The sequence below is a fragment of the Meriones unguiculatus genome, chromosome 17 (genome assembly GCF_030254825.1).
Source record: "Meriones unguiculatus strain TT.TT164.6M chromosome 17, Bangor_MerUng_6.1, whole genome shotgun sequence".
NCBI lineage: Eukaryota > Metazoa > Chordata > Mammalia > Rodentia > Muridae > Meriones > Meriones unguiculatus.
The window spans coordinates 40,835,330-40,851,135 of NC_083364.1; positions in this window are offsets into that span (position 1 = coordinate 40,835,330).

Here is a 15,806-nt window from a genome sequence, read left to right on the forward strand (position 1 = left end):
AATTTTAGGATGGCTCCTCCCAATTCCATTATTTAATCAAGATAATACCTCATGGACAGGAATTCCACAAGAAGACCAACAGAACCAACTAACCAGAGCCCAGGAGGCCTTGTGGAGACTAAAGCAACAACCAAGGACCATACATTGACTGGACCTACACCTCCTACACATATGTAGCTGATGGGCAGGCTAGTCTTCATGTGGGTCATCTAGTAAGGGGAGTAGTGGCTGTCTCTGACATGGACTCTGTTCCCTGCTTTTTGATCACTTCCCCTTGGTGGGGCTGGCTCTGCAGACCACAGGGGAAGAAGGTGTGCTCACTCCTGAAGAGACTTGATGGGCTAATGTGGGTTGGGGAGGCTGCCCTTATCTGAGGAGTAGGGGAGGGGAGATGGGGAAAGAGGGAAGGAAGGTAGGACCAGGAGGAGAGGAGCGTGGGAGATAGGATCAGGGTATAAAGTGAAAAGAAAGAAAGAAAGAAAAAAAGAAAGAAAGAAAGAAAGAAAGAAAGAAAGGAAGGAAGGAAGGAAGGAAGGAAGGAAGAAAGAAAGAAAGAAAGAAAGAAAGAAAGAAAGAAAGAAAGAAAGAAAGGAAGGAAGGAAGGAAGAAAGGAAAGAAGAAAGGCAGACAGTCCCTTGCAGGCCTGGAAAGAGACTATCATAATTCCTCAGTCATGCCCAAAGATTTGTCTCTTAGGTGATTCTGGGTCCTAAGCTGCCTTTATAATGCTGGGTTCCCAAAAAAAAAAAAAAAAAAAAACAAAAAAAACAAAAAAAAACCCCCACAAAAACAACAACAACAACAACAAAAACAAACAAACAGGATCCCTCAGCCCAGAACCAGTTAGATTTAGAAAAACAGATATAATGAGAGCAGAGAGGAAGGAAAGAAAGCAGACCACAAACAAACCACAAAACAATTTCCTCTTAAAATAAGCTTGCAAATCAAAATTATGAAGCCTGAGCTTAAAATATAAAGTCAGTAAACATGAAATGAGAACATACATTTACTGCAAAGGGAAATTAATTTTAATGTAGTGTGACAAATTGCTTAAAATAAGAAAGCTCAAAGAGACAAGAGAATAAGAGTTAGGAAAAAAGAAAAAGAACTAGCCATTGTGCAACAAAACAGACATGAATGAAGCAAAAGTAGATGAATATGCAGCATAACCAACTAGAGTGCTTGGAAATGAAAATGTGACCCTAGGTATTTTTATAATCCTAATAAATGGAATGACTTCTAGACTCACTAAAGAGAAAATGGGTGATTTGAGGAATCTTAAAGAACAATTCGCTCCATACGCACCCCAGAAAAAAGAATGCAAAAGACCACTCTTGTTGATTATTAATATTTATTATTGATTTATCTTTTAGTTAAACAATGGTTATTCCTAAACCAGCAGATACCCAATCACCACTGGGATTTATTTAATTAACCTAGAGCACCATGCTGGGCAAGAGTCACTCCACCCTAAACCTCCAAGCCTGCATAGCTTCCTCCCATTCAGATTTCCCACATTATACTTGCTTTTAGTCATATCTTAGGTCCAGTTTAGTCTCTCCTCATGGTTCCAAGTCTGGTCCTGCCGATCTCTCCTCTCTAATTCCTCCCACTCACTTCCTTTTCCTTCTCTCCGGAACAGGATGTCCCACCCTGTCCTCTCCATTGCTCAGCATTGGCTGGTTGTTTTATTGACAATACCGAGAACAAATAGTGGCATGTTTACACAAACCTGAGACAGGTGATGCTTAGAATAAACATCACAATGCAATGTCTAGATTGAAACCAGATAGTGGGGTAGAGAAATCAGCATTTGAATGAAGAAGGGCAAATTGTATACATTCCACAAGAACATTATACCCACAAACCACAGAAATGCAACACAAAGTACTGAAAATAAAAACATTGGCCAAGAAATCCTCAGAGCAAAAGACAGAACAATTTGCACTGGAAGTTCACTCTTGAGTCCAAAACACAAATAAGAATAAACATCCGTGGGAACACTGTAACAAGACTTAGAACACAAAGAATAAAATGAAATCTTAAATGTGCCAGAAAGGAAGCACAGATTAACTTAGACGGAGCAAGAAAAGGGGTAAAAGGAGAAAGAGAAGGGGAAAGAGGACAGGGGAGAAGAGGAGATGAAGGGAAAGGAGGAGGGAAGGGAGACAGAAAGGAAAAAGGAGAAGGGAGGGAAGGGAGAAGAAGAGGAAGAGGGAAAGGAAGATGAAAAGAAGATAAGGGAAGAGGTGGAGGAAAAGGAGAAGAATGAAGGGAGGAAGAGGGAAAGAGGAGAAAGGAAAAGAGGAGGAGAGAAAAAAGGATAAAAGGAAGAGAGAAAGGATGAAAAGAGGAGAGGAAGGAGGAAAAGAAGAAAGAGGAAAAGGAGGAGGGAGAAAGGAAAGGGAGAAGAAAGAGGAAATGGAGAAGGAAAAGGAGGAGGAAAAAAAGAAGGAGGAGGTGGAGGAGGACAATTGTTGGACTCCTCAGCAGCAACACTGAGTGCTACAAAGCAAGGGAAGAAACAGTCTCCGATGTCCTGAAGGGATGAAACAACATCTGTCTAAGTAAGCTATAGTTTAAGTGACGGTGAAAGATACATGACACACAAGACTAAGCCTGGAGCATGCACCTAGAAGCTGCTTTTACTCAACAGCACTGACTTCTCACTTGGGCTCCAAATTAACTATGCTGGTCAACTTCTATCAACAAACTAAAGATGCCGGAGAGAAAGGAGCCTCAACAGAGCCCCCACAGGGAATCAGAATGCCCCGCAGGGAACCTGAAGGGCATTTTCTTGATGGGCCCAGATCACTACCGGCAATACCACCCCTGAGCAGGAGGTCCAGGGTTCTATAAGAAACCAACCTGAGCAAACTATGGAGAGCAAGCCAGGGCACAGTGTTCCTCCACGGCCTCTGCTTCAGTTCCTGCCTCCAAGTTCCTGTCTGACTTCCTGGTCTGGCTTCCCTCACCATTGAACCATTACTTAGAAGCGTCCTTTAGCCAAGTAATCCCTTCCCTCTGCAAGATGATTATGGTTGGTGTTTTATCGAAGCAACAGAAAGCAAATCTCGGATAGTGACTAGAAGCCAGCTGAAATCTTGGCACCATCACCTTCCTTTTGTGTTCATGCTTTGGCAGAAGCCGTGGAGTCTAAGTCATTTTCCTTGACCTTTCCTCTTGAGTCACCCCAGATGAGGACGATCAACCATGAGGGTAAGGCTCTTCCCTCAGCAATGAACCAACTAACAATTTAAAAACGTGTTTCACCACCTTGCAGAACTACAGCTGAAGCAATGAAGTGTGGGACTCTACTTTTTGAGCAGGGCTACTCAACTATGCAGAGGCCTTGCCTTGTACTTAAACCTCGTGCCAGTACCCAAAGTCAACTTGGGGTCACTAGAAATACTTTATTTGTTCTTGTGCAGGTATTAGGCTACTAACCACAGCTTCAGTTTGTTCATGACTACAACAGCCATACAGCAGACAATGTTTCACACGCTCTTCTTCATTCTCTGGCTCTTACAGTCTTTCTGACCTCCTCTTCTGTGATGTTTTCTGAGCCCTGGTGGAGTTAATAAAGACGTCTCGTTTATTCTAAGCACTTCGAACACCCAACGGTCACTTATTCTAAGCACTTTGACAGTCAAGAGACTCTGCATTAACTGTTGCAAAAAGAAATTTTCGACCCACACTGAGAATACCATTAATCAATGCATACAAACTTAAATATTTAAAAGGCAGTTTGATGGTGTGTTCACTTAACAAAAGTAGTGGGCTTCCCATACAGTCTTTGAGCTCCAAGCCATGGGTTTTTTGACCAGGTTTATTATAGCAGGCAGGAATTTCTTCCTGTGGAGCAGGCCTCATATTCAATCAGAAAGTTGTCTGTTAATCCATAATAGCCATTCCACTCTTGTACCAATGGGCATACCTTTTCTGGCAGATCAATATTGCATGCTATTACGCTTTAGAGTCTATAATTTTGCAATCTGCTCTGTTCTCTTAAAATATAGGAGATAATATATCACAGTTTTCTTAAAAACTTTGTTGCCGAATCTTTTTCTGGCTGTTATGTCAGGTTGGATATGATCATTGTTGTCTTGAAGCACATCCGTTACAATCTCTTATGGAAGGAGTGAGAAGGCTCCTGAGACCCTCCTTAAGGACAAGCGATCAGCAAACACTGAGAGGAAGAGACTGTTGGCATAGCTGCCACCATTCCCTTGTAAGTAACCACAATGGTTTTCAAAACTAATTGCGTAGCATCATTTCTTTGTTGTCATTGGCCTCCTTTTTGGGGGGAGGGGGTTGGGGGAAGGACAGCCATAGAATCCTGGAGAAAGCCATGCAACAAAAGCATTACATTGTTTTAGTAGGATTCCATTGTGACAATGTATCATCATTTGTTTGTCCAATCCTCTACTTTAGGGCAATTTGACTGGCTCAGATTTTTACTGTAACAAATGTTGCAAAAGCCATTTTTTCTGCAGTCTTCCTGCACATCATGGCTAATCTTTTAAAGTAATTTGGAAACATGTGTTTTTCTTCCCGAAGGCTGGAGGGACAAACTGGGGGAATCATTTTCGTGCCAATTTTCTTCTCCCGGTCCCTGAGCTGCGTTCCCACTCAGGTTCACAGCAGTGTCAGTTACATGAGTGTCTGAGGCTGGTGGGTAGGAAGGCTGTGCTTGCTAATGGACAGGCTTGTGATCAGTGAACACTTTGTTTCCCCTTTGAAACTCTAGAGTTGTTTTTACTGTTTCCTTCCAACCAGTTTTATAAACACACCCTGACAGGACTCTCTTGTTAGCTGTGAGATACAGCTGAAATCCATTTTGATGCATTTAACATGAGCTTGAGAGCTGTTATTTCAGGACTTTTTAATAGCTATGCCTGTGCCATCTCAATGCCAATTCATTAAGCTTTATCAGATCTGGGATGTGTGTTTTAATTATCCCCAGGGTTGACCCTGTAGAGTTGGGCAATACTTTAAGCTTTAGAGAAATTTGATGAACATCTTAACATACAGTGCAATCCTACTTATCACGAGTCAGAAAAAAGACATCCTTGGCTTACAAACTACCGCCCTTACATTAATGGTCCCACTTAAATCCCAGCAGGCAGAAATGAAGTCACTCTGGACCAAAGCCCAAGAACACAGTGACCTCAGCACACAAAACCTCCAGTTAGGGAAAGCTGCCTAATAGTCTCTCTTCACAAAAAGTGGAATCCAACTCCATCCCCCCACCCCAGACAATAGTGAAACGGCTCACGCTCAAATAACCAAAGGAGAACTGGTAGCAAGGGAAAGGTAGAGTATTCTTAATTGGTATGTTCTAGCATATATAAATGTAGAATTATTATAATAAATAAGAATTCTCGAAATTTTATTCACCACTTAAAGGGGGGTGGGCATGAGTTTTTCCTGGGTGACTCAATTACTGATAAAGTAGATTTTATTGATTAAAAGCAAATCTTTTCTGCAACTAAACAGTAGTCCTCTGCAGCAACTAAAAATAGTTTATGGCCTATGGCAAAAGCAACAGATCTTAAGATATATCAGATTTTTTTCTGGCTGAAAATAGAACTGAAACGGGCAAACCTGAAAGTCTAGGGTGCCCAAGTTAATTTCCAATATATTTAGCATCCCTGATTCTAAAAGAATTATAACCAGCTTTTAACAGGGCCAATTCAAGAGCAGCGGCACAGAACTTGTTATTTGCGGCACACTCGTGGTTTGTCTTTTCATAAGCCTCTATCAGACAGTTTATAAAAGTCGGATAAGGCTGCCTGAGCTCATTAAATAGCTCACTGGAGTTTAGCTTCAGGATGCCAGAGAAAGAAAGAGCAGCCTTCAAGAGAGCTCAGAGAGAGACCTGGAGGGTAAACAGTCAGTGTGGAGAGCTTGGTGCGGGGTTAGCACAGTCTTAGCCACACCCTCCTCTTCCACAGCCACGCCAGAACAGTGCTTGAGGGACAGTGACTGAAAGAGACTGCCCTTCCTCACTGTCTCCTGGTTACAGTAGTTGTGAAGTTAGGCGGCCTTCGCAGCCTCTATTTGCCCCTCAAGGTGAGCGGGAGCTGGTAAGGTTAGGGGAACTGTCCGGGCTCAGTATCCACGGACCATTTCAGCTGTGGGGAGAAGGCTCAGACAGGATCAGAACCTTATAAAATGAGAGTCTGGATGTATTGCCAAGATTGGCGAGGCTAGAAGAACAGGGTTGCACTTCTAGGGAGTGTAAACTACCAGACGATGGACCCCGTTCCCTAAACCGGCGTACAGGAGACGGAAGCAAGGGAACAAACAGCACAAATGCTTAGAGATGACAGGCAGCCTGATGTTCCTTTTGTTGTTTAGATTCCAGGGAATCCACCACTCTTAAATACAAGAAAACTGAGAGGGAGTGCGGTCCCCGAGGTGCAGGGTCCGATAAATAAAACCACGGGCGGAGAAGGCTATGAAGTGTGTGGTACCGTGGGCTTCACTGATGGGGACGGTTCAATCCGAGGGATCTGTTCTGTTTGGGGGCCCGAGGGGGTATACAGGGACACAGAACCTATAAGTAATTCTGGAGAAAAGGGAAACTTAAGAGGTGTTTCGTTGTTCTCAAGAATTACTGATGAATAGGCCGGTAGTAAGCCCAGATGGCAGAGTCGCCATAGTGTTGAGATGTGTCTGCTTCCTGCCAGCCCTTCCTTCCTTGCAGGGAGGCACGTGATATTTCCAGAGGAAAAATTTCCAGTCTGATAAGGCTGCCTTTCCCAAATCCATGTGTCAGTCAAATGCGTGATGCCTAAAACCAGCCTCTCCCACACCTTGGATTTCCAGTGCCTGAATTATCCTTGGAAGACAGAGTTCTACTCTGGGAAAATGCTGCTTGGGTTTGTAGGTAGCTTGGGACTTGGGGAGTCTTACTCACCTTCAGTCTCACAGCAAACCTACACCCTCAGCAAAGGATGGTAACTCCTAGCGGGCCTCTGCAGCCAAAGCCACGAGCTCCTCAGCGTCACTCGTTACAGTAGGACTCTAGCAATGCTGTTCTTCCACCCACAGCGGAAGCCCGTGTCCTGGAAGCCCTGGACCCTGGCTGCAGTCACCTCAGCCCTGGGTCTAGCTATCTGAGCTGCCTTGATCGCTAGGCCATCTCGGGAGACAAATGGTGCGTCTTAGTTGAGGGTGTCTATTACTGTGATACAATACCATGACCAAAAGCAACCTGTAGGGGAAAGGGTTTATTCAGTCTTACAGTTTGTAATCCCTCACCCAGGGAAGTCAGGGCAGGAGCTGAATCAGAAGAAATAGAGAGTGCTATGTACTGGCTTGCTCGGACCCACCAGCCCATCACCAATAGCAACTCGAATTCTCCAAGATCAGAAAATTCCCCCAAAAGCTTTCCCACAGGGCAATCTGGTGGGGGCATTTTCCTCAGTTGAGGCTCCCTCTTCCCAAATGACTCCTGCTTCTGTCAAGTTGACATAAAACTAACCGGCACCATATATATACTGGAATTCACTGTTCTTCTTAGGTGTGTAAACATTTGAATATCTCAAAACTGCAAGGCAGCAGTACGAAACGATCTGAACAACCCTGTAACACACAACTGTCCTTTCTTAGAGAAAGTAAAACTGAGGCCAGCGCTTCCCCATTTCTCTCTGCTCAGCAGGCCTACTCCCAGCCTGGTGGCCCTGGGGTAGGGTAAGTGGGAAAGTTACAGGTACCAGAGATGCGTCAGGAGTTCCCTAGGTCCTGCAGTTGAGCCTGCAAGTTAGCTAGATGCTAACTTGAGATTTGGTAATGGGGGACCAAGAAATATGAGGGGCTTCAGGTAGTTCCCTTTCAGCTGGGTCACAGGGAGAAACTTGCTGCTCTCTTGGTCATCCATGTGTTTTAGCAAAGACTCAGGGGGCAAAATGACTTAGCCAGACAAACGTAGCAAATGGGGGGAGGAGGGGAATAAAAAGCAAAGAAAGAATAGGAACAATTTAAGGAAACAATAGGGAAAGCAGGAAGGAGGATTGAAAAGGTAATTTAGCTGGCAACCTGTATCTCATATAAATTATTTGCACTGAAGTTTTTGAAACAAGTTGTATTTTCTTTTTGTTTGGGATACTGGGAATTGGAGCCAGGGCCTTGCATGTCGTGTGCTAAGCACGCTCTCTGGCCAGTGAACTGCACAAGCTAGCACCGTCTGAACGTATTAACAAAGAGCTTTGCATTCACAGAAAGTGCTCTAAGGCTGCGTGTGGTGATGTATGCCTTTAATCATAGTACTCAGGAAACAGAGGCAGGAGGATCTCTGTGAGTTCAAGGCCAGCCTGGTCTACAGAGTGAGTTCCAGGACAACCAGGGCTACCGAGAAAAAAACTTGTCTCGGGGATGGGGGACAAAATTTTAAAAAAGTGTCTCTGTTGCCTTTCATGGATGGAGATGTGAAGGGCAGAAACTGAGGTTTCCTGGTCCCCCAAACACTCAATAAAACAGGTTTCCCAGCCCCCCATTTGTCTTCTGGCTCTTAATTCATGAAAAACACTTGCCTGCAATGTCATTCTGGGTTTGTTCCAGCCCATCAGAACAACCGATGGGAGCCAATTGGGAAATGAGAAAAGAAAGGAGCTTTGGAGGCCACTAAGACCAAGCTCCTCCATTTCTCAACATTTCCAGGGATGGAAGCACAGTGCAGGGACATGAAAAGGTTCACATGAGATCACGAGGCTGTTCAGGGAAGCCCGCACCCAGCCCAGATGTTTTGATTTCCAGGCAGCCGACTACCCGAGAGTCTTCCAGGATAGAGTTTTCTTTCTTTGGTTTCTCTCTTCATACTCTACTCAAGGTAGTCCACATTCCCAGTGGGTGAAATGGGACCCGGGGCACTGGTTTCTCTATCTTGGAGTGTCAATCTGTTAACCATAAGGACTTGAATTTGTAAAAGCACGTTGAAGTTTTCAATGCGCCAGTCTAAGCGCAGCTGAAACCAATCAATTTCACTCCGTCTGATGCAGAGTGGAAAAAATGTCCCAGAAGTCTCTCCACCCAAGATGTTCTTGGCAATGGGTCTCTCACTGTAGGCCCTCCCATCGCAGTCATGCACACTCAGGAAAGGAGCCCCGGCCAACTCCCTTCAGACCCCAGCAGAGAACAGAACCCAGACCACTTCCCTGAAATGAAAGTGCATCTTAGGGAAGAGAAAGACTGCAGAGTCAAGGCCTCTACACACAACTGTGAAAATGTGAGGAACTGAGGAAGCCCCAGCACTCCCTGAGGACACCTCAGGATCTTTGTTGGTGATCTCATGGCTGCCCTCCCCCAACCCTCCAACCCCCTCCCAAGAGAAGCAAGAACCAAAGCCAACTTTCAAATCTGACAACCTTGGGTGTGGATTTGGGTTCTGCCAGTTATTAAATATAATGTTAAGCAACTTGTTTAATCACTGTAAGCCTCAGTTTATTATAAATGGAATAATAATAATATTGGCTTTAAGTATGAAAGGATTCAAGAAGCTTATTGCACCAAATGGTGACAATGGATACTAACAATGAATTGCCAATAATGCTGATTTTCAGAGTCCAAATAACAAATGGTAAAGGGTAAATACGTGAAGCACTGTGTATGTTAATAATTTCAGTTTAATCATGCCAGTTTCTGCACTTTTTCAAGTCTTACATTATATGCCACAAACATACGTTTTGTCAATTAAAAATAAAGAATTCTGTATTTATAGATGATATTTGTACTGAATCTGATACATTTGGATAATCGACAAACGATTACATTGTCTCATAGAATTTCTCCTTTTTTGTTTGGTTTTTTTGAGACAGGGTTTCTCTGTGTAATAGCCCTGGCTGTCCTGAACTCGACTTTTAGACCAGGCTGGCCTCTAACTCACAGAGATTATTACTCTTCTTTAATTACTCTTGGATATTAAAGGCACTTCATTAACTTTCCTCTTAGATTAGTTCAAATATGTTACAGTGTGTGTGTGTGTGTGTGTGTGTGCCCTCCAGACCATGCCTGCCTGCATGTGTGTGTGTGTCTGTCTGGACTACAATATGTGTATTAGGAAGCCATGAATCTTCTGACCTATTCCTCAAGTGCAGAATAGGGAACTTATCAGAGTTTGATGGGCAGAGTAACTGCCACCTTTGAACTCTAAGACTGAATCTAAAATTGAACTAAAACTCATGGCAGTGTCTAGGATATCTATTTTCACTAATTCATAGCAACAGTCTATCTGTATATATTTTTTGAAACAGTCACTAAGGAGTATACACCTCAAATCAAACAGGACTTCGCAAACACCTGCAACATCTTTCCACATTCTTGGCATTGTTCTCACAGGGTCACAAGGGCTGAGTGGCTGTGAGCTACCACCCCTAATCTGTAGGCAGAGAACTGGAAAGAGCCAGATGCCCCAATTGCTGACCATCTTGGATTGATCAGATCCATGTTCCCTGGCAAGGGTACAGTAAAAATATCCACAATGTTATCATTCATGCTATGAGGCTGTTGCAGGAGACCTTGGTCAAATGCAGTGGAGGATCCAGGGAAGCATCTATCCATAATGGACTTGCATGTAAGCATGAAGAGCCCCTCCATCCCAGCACCCATATAAAAATCTGGATATGAGCTGAAGAAATGACTCTATTAATAGCACTGGCTGCTCTTCCAGAAGACCAGGGTTCAATTTCCAGCAGCCACATGCTGTCTATAACTTCAGTTCCAGGACACCCAACACTGTCACACAGACATACATGCAGGCGAAACACCAATGCACATAAAAAAAGAAATCATTAGAGAGAAAGAGAGAGAGAGAAGCTGGGTGTGGTTATGTGCACTTATACTCATAGTACTGGGGAATAGGAGACAAGAGCAGCTCTGTGGCTTACAAGTCAGCCTAGGCTAAGTGGTGAGACCCTGCTTCAAAAAACAGGATGGATAGTTCTTGAGGGATAGCATACCTGAGGCTTTTATGTACACACACACACACACAGACAGACAGACCGAGACAGAGACATACACAGAGAAAGAGACAGAGAGAGTAGAGATAGAGAGACATAGAAAGAGAAGAGAGAGGAGAGAAGGAGAGAGAGAGAGGGACAGAGAGAGAGAGTTCTGGTTGGCCTCGAAGTTCACTTTCCTGGTTCACATGAAAGATGTGATAACAGGGTTATTTCTCTCCCCTTTTCCTCCTCATGATTCAGTTGGTTCTGAAATTACAGCAAAAAGTTTAAGTGGATTAGACTTTGCATTATAAATAGCATTGATTTAAAAGCTTGTATAACAGTTATCTATGTTAGAGCAACCAGGTTGCCTCCAAGATAGCAGTGTGTTGCTATAATCATTTCTAAATGAGCTTATGAAATGCAAGTTGTCCATTGTCTTTCTCATGAGCTAATATATTCTAAGAATTCTGTTTTTAATAAGATCTGGTAACAGCCTCTTTTTAGTGACCATCCCCAATTTGTGCCTGTGCTATTTAAGCATTTTCATCACTTACTAGTGTTTTCCAATCAGTTTTAAAATGCACAGGTTATAAATATAGGAGAAATATCAGCCAACAAACCCTAAACATTTTAACACTAAAATTCTATGTAGAATTTACCCCACTGAAACCCGGATGCCTGTCATGAATGCCTCCCCACCTGTGCCGCAGGACCCTTTCTGTTACACACAGATTAAATTTGCTTTCAGCACACGCTTTTCCCCCTTTAAACCTCCAAACTGAGCCTCCTTTCTATTTCTATCAAAACCATCCTCACTTGCACCTTCTTTGGGATCCTTCCCCTGACCCCATCTCCCTTTGAGAGCTCATTTTATATACCTTCATCACCTGTTACTTGTCATTAGCCCTGTCACTTTAGTGGGAAGTCAGCTATTCGCTTCTTTGCCTCTGGCTACCAAAACAGTAGGTTCAGCTCACATCCTTTCATTCTAAATCTCATGCACTTAGCACGAAGCCTGGAGGATGATAGAAGTCTCACAAATACTGATCAATAACGGTCTTATTCTAGCTTCATTGCTGTTTCTGTGATAAAAAAAAAGAGAGAGACCCTAACAAAAAAGCAATTTAGGGCAGAAAGGGTTTGTTTGGCTTATAATTTAGGTTACAGTCCATCCAATGGTGGGGAATTCAAGGTAAGGACTCAATCCCAGGTTACAGACAATTCAATGGCAGGGAATTTAAGGTAGGGACTCGAGAGAATCACATCCCATCCATAAGCAGAGGGAAATATTTATATGTACTCATATGTGTAAGTACAGGTGTTTATATGTATATACCTATATACTTGATGCTCATCTAGCTTTCTCTACTCGTACATAGTTCAGGGCCCAAATCAGGAAACCGTGCTGCCCACTTTCAGGCTGGTTTTCCCATAATCAATTAAGGTAATCAAGGCAATCCCTTACAGACATGCCCACAGGCCAACCTGACGTAGACAATCTCCCATTGAGACTCTCTTCCCAGGTGATTCAGTCTTATCAAGTTGACAGTTTCGCCAACCATCACATTGGGCACCCCATCTACACACCTGCATTGTGTTCTTCCAACAGAGCCCCCCGGCTCCCTCTCATATCACCTACTTTCAATCTGTGATCTTGTTCATGTTATAATTACTATTTCTTTGTCTAATGAAAACCAGATCCTTGGTCTTCTAACTGCAGAAGAAGCCATATTGTCTCACACGAGCCAGCTTTTTGGTTGTAATACAGGAAGAGATATAGGGTAAGCATGGACTACCAGTCCTTTTGTATCCTGACTTGTTGCGACCTGCATAATCATCTCGCCAGAGAGAACGCACGCGGACAACAGGATCCTTCTGCAGCAAGCTTTATTACAGTCAAGCGATGAAAGGAGGAAGACCCCAAGCCCCAAAATGGTGCTGCTTAAATACACCCTAGGGCGGCGTGTACTCCGCTGATTGGCTGCTTGCTCATTGCCCCATATGACGCCCCGGGCTGGGCAGTGACTTGGCGCGCTTTTGCAACTTGCACATGCGCTCTATTACTTGTTTACTAGGGCCGAGGCCGGATGTCGGCGCCATCTTGTAATGGCGATTGCATTCTCTCGGCTCTCCACATCTCCCCCTTTTTGTTTTAATAGATGAAAGCTGCCTCAAAGCCTTGTAAGTGCGGCACAAGAAAGCCCTAAGCTCGATCAAGCGAACTCCTTCTTTGGGGAGTAAGCGATCAAGAGCTTTAGATTACTCCCTTACCCCACCAGGTGCAATGGAGACAAGTCCTCTGGGTGCAGGGGCTAAGGGAGAAGATTAAAAATGGAGGTGACACCCATTCCCGTGCAATGGAATAAAATTCCAGGGAGTGCAAGGGCTGTCATCCTCCTATCTTGGTACCACAGCCGCTTAGGCAAAGGCAACATTGTGACTTGGATCACTCATCGACTCAGTGCAATGGGTAAAACCCCTGAGGTGCATCGACTGAGTGTCACAGTCTGTTTTAATTTTTTAACACGGACAACCAAATTTCGGGAGATGATCCTTGCTCCAAGGCCACAAGTGCTTGCGCGATCACGACCTTGTCACGTCGTTGTTGAGCTCTGAGCTTACAGACCAACCAGAGCAGAAACACTAAGCCACAACATAGGGCGGCACCAAACAACCCTACCCCCACCCATTCCTTAAAATAAGAAAAGACGGAAGAAACCCAGGATAATAAGCCATCTGTGAGCGATAAATCCACTCGAGTAGAATTAATGGTCACCACCGCCGCCCTTAGCTCTTCAAGTAGTTGCAGGTATATTCGTTGAAAGATCATCTTCAGCTGCCGCGAGCTTTCGCGTGAGGCGCTCCGGTACCCAGAATGGATTGTTTTCTTCCTGTGGGAAAATACAGACAGCTCCCCTGGATCTTATTAAGATAGGATCCGGGCCTTTCCTTTAACCAGTCAAAACATCCTTCCATTTGACCATTTCCTTAGGCCTATCAGGCTCTACAGGGCGCGGCTTGCAGCCGGTGTTAAGGCTCTGGGTGAAGAAATATGAGCATCCCCTTCCAAAATATCAAATAGGGGTTTTAATTCAGCAGAAGGAATCTTTAAAAACGGCCTAAGCCAATTTATATCACCTAATATTTTTTTAAAAATCATTTAAGGTATGTAAATGGTCCCTGCAGTACCTCCCGATGTAGGGAGGAGGAGGAGCACTAGGGACAACAGGAGTGGCCGACCGAGAAAGTGCACGCTTCCTGTTTCTCAGTAGTGGCCGCTCATCCAGGTGGTATCGTTCTTCCTCATAGCGGGCTGGTTCCTCCTCTAAGTCCTCTTCCTCAGAGGGATTCAGCTGCTCAGATTCAGAACTATCAAGCCCCAAAGCCTCCAATTCTTTTATCGGATAAAGAGGCTTCTTTTTTGGGTTTCTCCTTCCCTTTTCACCTTTCTCTCCCAGGACGTCCTTTCCCTTGCCTTTCGCTCCCGCAGCTTTACCGTCCATGGAAGGGTCTTTATCCTTAGGGACATCTTTAGAGACATCCTTTTCCTTTTTTGTAAGAGCTCTTAACCTTTTATCCCGTTCTGTTTCTGACATGCTGTCTTGTATCTCCTCCAACACTTCCTGACCAGCCTTAATAGAGGAACGACAGTTTTCATCTTCCAAGCAAGATTTAACCAAAAGCCACAGTGATCTAGTACGTGCTCTTAGCTTTCCGTTAATCTCTTCCCTTTCGAGATCGCCCTCAAGCTTGTACAAAACCAAAAGAAAAAGGACGAGGGCAACAGTCACAACAGGGAAAGCAATAAGGGCTCCTGCTAGCTGAGGTGAAAGATGAGATAAATCAAGACCAAACATACCTCTCAGAACTTACCTCGATGCTGCAGTTCTGAATCCTCCCCGCGAACGGGGGTCTCCTCAGCACCGGCAATGGCAGGCTCCTGGCATCCGGGTTTCGGCACCAGATGTTGCGACCCGCGTAATCGTCTCGCCAGCAAGAACGCACGCGGACAACAGGATCCTTCTGCAGCAAGCTTTATTACAGTCAAGCGATGAAAGGAGAAAGACCCCAAGCCCCAAAATGGTGCTGCTTAAATACACCCTAGGGCGGCGTGTACTCCGCTGATTGGCTGCTTGCTCGTTGCCCCATATGACGCCCCGGGCTGGGCAGTGACTTGGCGCGCTTTTGCAACTTGCACATGCGCTCTATTACTTGTTTACTAGGGCTGAGGCCGGATGTCGGCGCCATCTTGTAATGGCGATTGCATTCTCTCGGCTCTCCACACTGACTTAGATCCTAAGGGACACCTAGAAATGTTCTTCCAGCATTGTCGTGGATAACACACTCACTACCTAAGTTCTTTGTGTGGTTTTATTTTTTAGGTTCTACAACCTGGAAAGCATATTAATTCAGCCAGAAACATTAAGTTATGGAAAGTGTTCCAGTGATCAAATCCATCTCGAGAAACACCACTCCTTGGCCCCAACAAGAACTATTGTGTGGTTCTATCAGCTCATACTTTCCAAAGTGAAAAAAAAAAAAAAAGGTGAACTGATGAATGGGGACTTAAAAGTGATCTCTTTTATGATATATCGGTGCCAACTACTCCCTCAGGGTCATCTCTGCTCCAGGCAGATCTATTCTTTCTGTAGAGTCCCAGCTCTTCTACAAGGCTCCAAGAATTGTGCAGATCCATGAAGCCCCTTATGGAATGGCTATCATCCTGAAAAGAGGCATTCTTCCTACACAGAACCATGCCCAGGGAAGAAGCCAGTATTTCAGGACTGAAAAGTAAGACTTTTCTACCAAACAACAGAGACACACGTCCTCCTATTCGCTGAAACTTTTAATATCCAAGTG